General features: G+C 45.3%; 1 long non-coding RNA gene across 1 annotated transcript; it reads left to right on the top strand.

The window, feature by feature from the left end:
* The first annotated feature begins 3,128 nt into the window (after positions 1–3,128).
* On the top strand, positions 3,129–6,398 carry LOC146891731 (uncharacterized). The gene is made up of 3 exons (XR_014996937.2): positions 3,129–3,263; positions 4,710–4,866; positions 6,121–6,398. It is a non-coding gene; the product is annotated as an uncharacterized LOC146891731 (long non-coding RNA).
* The last annotated feature ends 1,388 nt before the right edge of the window (positions 6,399–7,786 follow it).

Genomic DNA, 7,786 nt, shown 5'->3' with positions numbered 1-7,786 from the left:
ATTCTAAGACAGGCAGAGATACACAGAGAAACCCAGTCTCAAATAGCCAAAAAGAAAAAAAAAAAGATATTACTGTCCCACTATTTTATAAAATATATGAGAGACTGGGGTGTCCCAGAGGCTCAGAATTATGTGTTCCAGCTGTAGGAAATGGATGGATAAAGAGGTTAAAGAATCCCTACGTGGACCAGTGAGATGGCTCAGGGGGTGGGGGACTGGCGGCACCAAGCCTGATGACTGGACCCAAAGGGTGGAAGAAAGAAGCAACTTCTGAAAGTTGTCCCCTGACCTCCACACCCATGGCCGTGGTGTGTGTTGCTTCCTTTCCCCAAACAAGAGGATGAATGAATAAACAAAAACACGCAAAAAAGAATTAAAATTATAATAATCTCAAGATGTAGCAGAGTGGAGACTGAAACCCAGACTTTGTGTTCACAGTTTGTTTGCAGGGCTGGGCTCTCTCGTCTTTGTCCAGCTCCTCACAAACACAAGGCAATGTGAACATAATTTATGACTGTGGTATTGACTTCCGGAGATCGCAACTCACTTGCCGAGTTTTCGTCTGTCTGTGTAAAATTATCATAATATAAAATAAATCATGAGTCATTTTAAAAATGTACATTTCAGCTAGTGGGGGGGGCACACCTTAAACCCAGCAGCCAGGAGACAGAGGTAGGTGAATCTTTTATCAGTTCAAGGCCAGCCTGGTCTATATAGTGAGTTATAGATCAGCTTGGTCCATAGAGTGTACTATAGGCCAGATTGGTCTATATAGTCTTAAAATATAAAACCAGGGTGCAAGGTCTGTGTGTGGGAAATGGCTCAGTGGTTGAGGGCACTTGGTGTGCTCGCAGAAGACCAAAGTTCTGTTTGGGCACGGGGCAGTTTACAGCTCCAGTTCCAGGGGATCTGACAAGCTCTCTGTTCTCTGTGGGCATCTGTATACATGTGCACGCACATGTGAGTACATGTGCACACACACATACATATAAAATACATAAACGAATCTTTAAAAACGAAACAAAGAGCGTACGTTTCAAGCAGTGGTCCGAGACTGTAATCCCAGCTCTCGGGAGATGGATGAGAAGTACCAGAAATTCACTGCTATCCTCTGCATAAACTGCCTTGAAACACCACTAAATAAATAAATAAAATGCAACCAAAGCATAATGAAAGCATACGTTTCAGCGGGTTTCCATATTAGAGCCGCAGAACTCTTGCTGACATGTGAAATTCCATTGGTCCCTTTCCCTCTTAAGCCCCAGATAAAGAGTTGGCTTTCAGAGTATGATATGTAGAAGTTTCTTGGACTCAGGAATGTGCGCAGGAGAGACGGAGTGGGGGCGGGGCGGGGCACTGAGTTAACCCCTTGGTGAACACTCCCAACGACATCCAGGAAGCCCCTCTTTCTGGCAGACTATTTCACGACCGGACTTCTGTTGTTTTATTCTTCCTGTTGACTGCCAGCCGGGTCTTCTGGGATCTACAGATTTATCGGTTGGCAGAGATGAGGCTGCCGGTTTGCAGCTCAGGGCTGAGCTCAGTTCTCAGCACCAGTGCAAAAGGAGGGAGCAGAGCAGGGAGAGAGGAGGGTGTCGGACAAAGGCCTCCTCTTTAATTGACGCTTCTGTGGTTTAAGTGCTACACTCCCACCCCACCCCACCCTTCAACCCTCTCAGGTCTTCTGGGAGGTTAATTGATATGGTATGATGGTATGATACCTGTATCATCTCAAGAAAGTACTCATTGGGCTTGGTGGCCCATATGCTTTTAATCCAGCACTCAAGAGTGTCAGGTTCCAAAGAAACCCGGCACAAGTCTTGCTCAGTACCTGTGGCTCCTCCCAGTTCTTCTAGCTCCACCTCCTACCTCAAACCTCACGCTTCCCTTACCCCCCAGCTTCCGATCTCTACGTAAGTCAGCCATTTTAGTTATGTGCCCTCTTGAACATTTTGGCTATCTCTCTCTTCTTTTTCTGCGTCAGTGCTCCTCCTCCCCGTCCCAGTCCTGTCCCTGTCGGTCCATTCCACCCACCGCATGGCCCAGTTCAGACTGGACCGACCCTTCCAGCTGCCGTTGGCTGTTCTTTACCTCATAACTACAATAAAAAAACCTCCTTCTCAGTCATACCTAGGAACGGTCACGTCCTCATTTTCATTTAACTCCTACCCCCAGTTTATGTGTGGAATCTTAAATCCTTAGTGCGCCAGGACTGGGGGGTTGGGTTGCAGTGGGCGGTGTTTGTCCTTCAGAATGGATACAAGTCTTTCCCGCAGGAAGGGTCTGTAGCAGGAGTTCCTCCTCCTTTGCTGTCCCGTTTTCTGTCATGGGTTGGAGCAGCCCAAAGCCCTCGGCCCATGCTGCTGCCACACCCTTGGCCTTCCAGACTCTAGACCCACGGGCCAAAATGAACCTTTTGCTTTATAAACACTGTTCTCAGGCATTCCGTTATAGCAGCAGAAAAGAGACTAGGACAACATTAGTGTTTTAGGTGCCGACGGGCGCGAGAGAACTAGAAACAAAGAGAGTTGATTAGACCTAGGAGTTTGTGCATCATTTTACCAAAAGGAAAAGAGTTTTGGGATAGTTATTTATAGGGAGGTGACTAAAGAACGCATAGTAGCCAGGTGCTGCTGGCGCACACCTTTAATTCAAGCACTTGGGAGGTAGGGGCAGGCTGAGCTCCAGAGTTCAAGGCCAGCCTGTTCTACAGAGTGAGTTCCAGAGTGAGAAGCAGGGCTACTCAGAGAATCCTTGTCTTGAAAAACAAAAACAAGACGAAATGCATAGTAGATATAAGGTGCTTAGTGTCTGTTATGACATAAGAGTCCATCTTTTCTTCCTAGTGAAGGGGAGGGGAATCCTTTTGCAAGGGGTCATTTGTGTCCTGCTTCTGGGCAGAAGGGTGAAGTTTCCTGCACTGTTTCTTTATGACCTTTAGTTCAACATATTCTTCGCTAAAGTGGAGCTGTTTATTGTGATACATTCTGACCTCCCTTTAATAGACAGAGGAGCTTGACTTAATAGCAAAAAGAAAGAGGGGGGAAACCCTGGTAGCCTACATGACAGTTTTGGTTTGACTCATCATCCAACTGAAAAGAACAAAGTGACTCTTTGAGAACATTGTTGGTGAGAGTCCTCAAGATCAGAGGGTTCCATCCTCAGACCAAAGGGTCCCATCCTCACAGTCAGTATCAGGGTTCAACTAAGGACGCCAGGATGAGCTAAAGGGGGCTAGAAATCTGAGGATAAAGACCTGAGAGGTAAGAAATCTACTCACAACAGGAACTGTCTGTCCTATTTCCTTACTCTTTTCTCTTCCAGCCATCATTTCTCATTGTTCCTTCTTGTTCTCCCTTGTTCTACATTGTTCTCCTTTGTTCTACCTGTTACAAATGTTCCCCGTCATATATTATATTCGTGTGTGTGTGTGTGTGTGTGTGTGTGTGTGTGTGTGTGTGTATCCTTAAAACCAGCAATTCCTCAGCCCTAGCAGGTTCCAGGGCTGGAATTCTTAAATCAGATAAGGGCTCTCTCTCTCTCTCTCTCTCTCTCTCTCTCTCTCACACACACACACACACACACACACAAACACACAGAGATCCATGGGAGGGGTTAGTACACGTCTGGTGAACTCCTTAATGGAGAAAGTTAGTTAAGAAAGGAATTAAATCATCAGGATTCTAGAGGAGAAGGTGAGTGCTCTACGCTACAGTTTTAGGTGGTAGATAAAATAATTAAAAGGTTTACTTTCAGTAAAATTATGAATAGGGCATGAGTTGTTTAAGTCAGTGTGCCGCTTCTTTTCTCCCAGTATGCACAGAGGCTACCAAGTAACCAGATAACCTATGTAGACAGGGAGAAGCTGGTGCCTCTTGATCAGATAGCACATACACCAGACACTGCAGTTTCTATGGGCCTAGGCCTGGAGTTTGACTTATTGCTTTAAGCAAAGAAAAGACCCAGGCATCTAAATTATCAGTTCTGGGCTATGCTCTTATCAGCTGCTCTGGTCTTGGGGTAAAACCAGAACAGCAGCTTGGGCAAGTAGTAATTCTATGTTCTTGGATATCTGTGAGTATCTTAGATGGGATGCCCTATGCCAGGACCCTAAGCACTGATCAAATGCCTGCTGGTAAGATAATTACAGGAAGGCAGATCTCTGAGAGGAATGAAAGTCTGGCAGTGAGAAACTGTTTTCACAAAACAGTTTTAAACTGTGTTTAATTCCCAAATGTGTAACAAAGGAAAGTCAGATACAGCAAAAAATATACAGCAAAGGACAGCCACTTTATTCACAAAGCAATAATGTCGAAAAGTCTTGCCTTTTGATTTAGCCTTTACCAGATCCCTTGGTTCTGATAAGTCGCTTGTGAAAAGATGACTCAGCAATTACTGTAAAATTTTACGACTTATAGTAAGTCAGAGGGTCCCATCCTCAGGTCAGAGGGTCCCATCCTCAGGTCAGAGGGTCCCATCCTCAGGTCAGAGGGTCCCATTCTCACTGATTTTCCCTAAAACACTGCTTGCCAGTATTTACCTCTTGTTGAGCCACAGATCTGATTGGAAGCCTAAAGCCGTGTTGTTTTTTGTTTGTATTTACTTGCTTCACTTGTTTGGTCTTCACAATTTAACCAAAGGGTTCTTGTTTCTGTTTTTTGCTTTGTTTTATTTTGTTTTGTTTTCTAAGACAGAGTTTCTCTTTGTAGCTTTTGTTCTTTAAAAGATAATATGTTGGGGTGCCCCGAGCGGCCTGCAAGCCAGGCAGAGGCTGCCGCCAGAACGGGTGCAGGTTCCACGCAGCGAGTGGCAGAGCTGGCGGATGGAGTTGGTGGATAAAAGGCGTACAGGACATAATAAATAGACGTAAGAATAAACATAAAGCTAAATATTTATTACTTAAAGAAGAGGGAGACAGAGAGACATGGAGAGAAACATAGAGAGAAACAGAGACATGTGTGTGCACACGCCAAGAGACAGGGGACAGAAGAGAGTTAAGATGGGGACCAGGAGGTCAGAAGTGGCTGGGAGTGGGCGTGGTTAGCTCTTAAAGGGACCAGACCCAAAGCAATAACAGTAGCCCTGGCTGTAGACCAGCTGGCCTTGAACTCACAGAGATCCACCTGCCTCTGCCTCTCAAGTGCTGGGATTAAAGGCCCACACCACCACTGCCTGGTTTTGACTCTCTTAACAGCAGGCTTGATACTAGATGTGAGAGATGTAAAGATGGATTGTATAAATTCTGGTGCTCAAGGACTCAACTGATAGTATAGTTGGGATTGCCCATTTCAACTGATACTAAGATACTCTTATTGAGATTAACTAAAAGACAAAATAATGTCTAAAATTCTCATTTAGAACAAGTAGAATGTGGCCTTTTATCTTTCTCAAGGTGCTGGGGAGGTGGTTCAGTTGGCAGAGTGCTTGGCTAACATGCACAAAACCCTGGGCTTGATCCTCAGCACCGAATAAATCAGATGAAGAGTTCAAATCTCAGTGCTCAGATATGGTTCAAAGTGAGCTAGGCTGTTAGCACACGCTTTAATCCCAGCACTAGGGAGGCAGAGTCAGGCATCTCTATGGGTTCAAGGGTAGCCCGGTCTACAGAGTGAGTTCCAGGACAGCCAGGATTACACAGAGAAATCTTGTCTCAAAAGACAAAAACACAACAAAATAAACAAGCAAAAAACAATTAATTAGTGGAGTGTGGAATTCAATGACAAGATACTGTAATTGGTTATTGACTGGAACTCCCATCCAAATCTCATCGTACCCGACCTGCCTTCAGTTTTAGGTCATTTCTTTGGGGACCATGATGCTCAGCGGTGTCCTGCATGCAGACCTTCAGACATCAAGGGCGAGCTTTGCTGCTCTCGGAGCAGGCTGGGGGAGGGTAGCAACAGCCCCTTGGGGACTTAAGTGATGCTGCTGCTGGCTCCACACTAAGCAGGAAGCATCTAGCACCTTCTATGTTACTGTCTATGAGACAGTAACAAAGACTGTGGCAAGACAGGGCACTGCCTGGTTTTGCTCCATTTCCTCCCATTGAAGCTTTGTTTTTTTTTTTTTAAACTTTACTGGTGTATAGTGACTTAGGACTTTTGCTTCCTTTGTATGTAGACAAGAACGTTCATGTCTGATGACTAAACTCAAGAAGAACCATCTGCCTAGGAGAAGTCGAAAGATGGGGCTGGAGAGTTGGCTCCGTAATCAAGAGTGGAGGACCCAGGTTTGAGTCTGAGAACCCCCATGTGGTCTACAACTCCAACGGCAGAGGATCTGATCCCCCTCTACTGACCTCCGAGGTCACCAGGCACACATGTGAGACACATACATACAGGCAGGCAAACAATCGTATATACATAAAATAATAAAATAAATCTGAAAAAAAAGTTGAAGATCTGTGTGACACTGGAATTCTGAAAAAGTATATGGATTTTCCTCAACCCTAACTACTAACAGAAAGAAACCTTTACGTTAACAGGCCTAATGTTTTCCTGCAAATACCTTAGCTTCTTGTTTTCCTTTATTTCTGGTTTGTTGGTTGGTTTGTTTTGAGACAGGGTCTAACTTTGGAGACCAGGATGGTCTGGAACTTATTGCATAGCCCAAGCTGGTCCTTTTTCCTTCTTTCTCTAAGTGTATATCTGGGCGCAGGGAGGCACACATGTCCCGTTGTCCATGTATGGAGGTCAGGGGAACTTTCAGGAATCACCGGACAGACTGAAAATTCTCTTCTAGGGACCCAGAAGGGATCTGCACACCTGCTGTGGCAGCAGTTTCCTGAAGCATTGGCAGGAAGATGGCTGCCAGCCCAGCCCAGTCCAGCCCAGCCCAGCCCAGCCCAGCCCAGCCCAGCCCAGCCCTGCCCAGTCCAGCCCAGTCCAGCCCATCCATCTTGGTTTCTAAAGTTCACTGAAGCTCTGATAGTCAGGCCAGGAGGGCAGAGGTGAGCTTCCTGCCTACTTGGCAACATTTATTTATTCCCAGAGTATATAGAAAGCAGTTTCTCCTTCTTCAAGGCCTTAAAGTTTAAAGAGACTCCTAGAACTCTTTACTCCAGACCAAAAAAAAAAAAAAAAAAAAAAAAAAAAAAAAAAAAAAAAAAAAAAGATCAATATATATTAATTGTACAAAACAATGAGTTTCTTTGCACATTATTATACATGCATAGGATATAGCTAGGTCCTATTTGCCCTCTTTACTTTCCTTTTTTCCTGTCTGCAATTGCTTTCCTCTTTCTAAATGAACCTCTATCACCTATCATCTATCCATTTATTATCTATCTTCCTCCTTTCCTCCCTCCTCGCTCTTCCTTCTCTATCTTTCTTTCGCCCTTCCTACTGCTCAAGTTCTTCTGTTTGTTTGCTTGTTTGAGCATGTAACCCAGGCTGGCCTTGAACTTGCTGGGTAGCTAAGGTTTCTGCTTCTCTGGCCTCAGTCTCCCGCAGATGAGGGTCACGAGCACATGCCACCCTTCTGCTTCACGCCTCCCTACCCCAGCATCTCTGTGAGAGAAAAGTCAGGATGCTGTCATTCTGAGTCTGGCTTATTCTGCTGAATGCTCATGATCTCTTCTTCCAGCCTTCGTCCTGCAAACAACGTGACTTCACTTTGCTGAGCGGCACTTTGCGGTGTGCATTTTCTTTGTCCATTCATCAGTTGGTGGGTACCAAGCTGCCGCCTTTTGGCTATGGTGAACAGTGCCATGATAAAGTAAGTGTGACGGTATCACTAATGCTCACAGACTCAGATTCCTTCGGCTTGTACCCGGGAGTGGCAGAAC

Source organism: Myodes glareolus, chromosome 13 (assembly GCF_982192425.1).
Source record: "Myodes glareolus chromosome 13, mMyoGla1.1, whole genome shotgun sequence".
Taxonomy (NCBI): Eukaryota; Metazoa; Chordata; class Mammalia; order Rodentia; family Cricetidae; genus Myodes; species Myodes glareolus.
The sequence above is the reverse complement of the archived record's forward strand: the minus strand, read 5'-3'. Positions and strand labels throughout refer to the sequence as shown.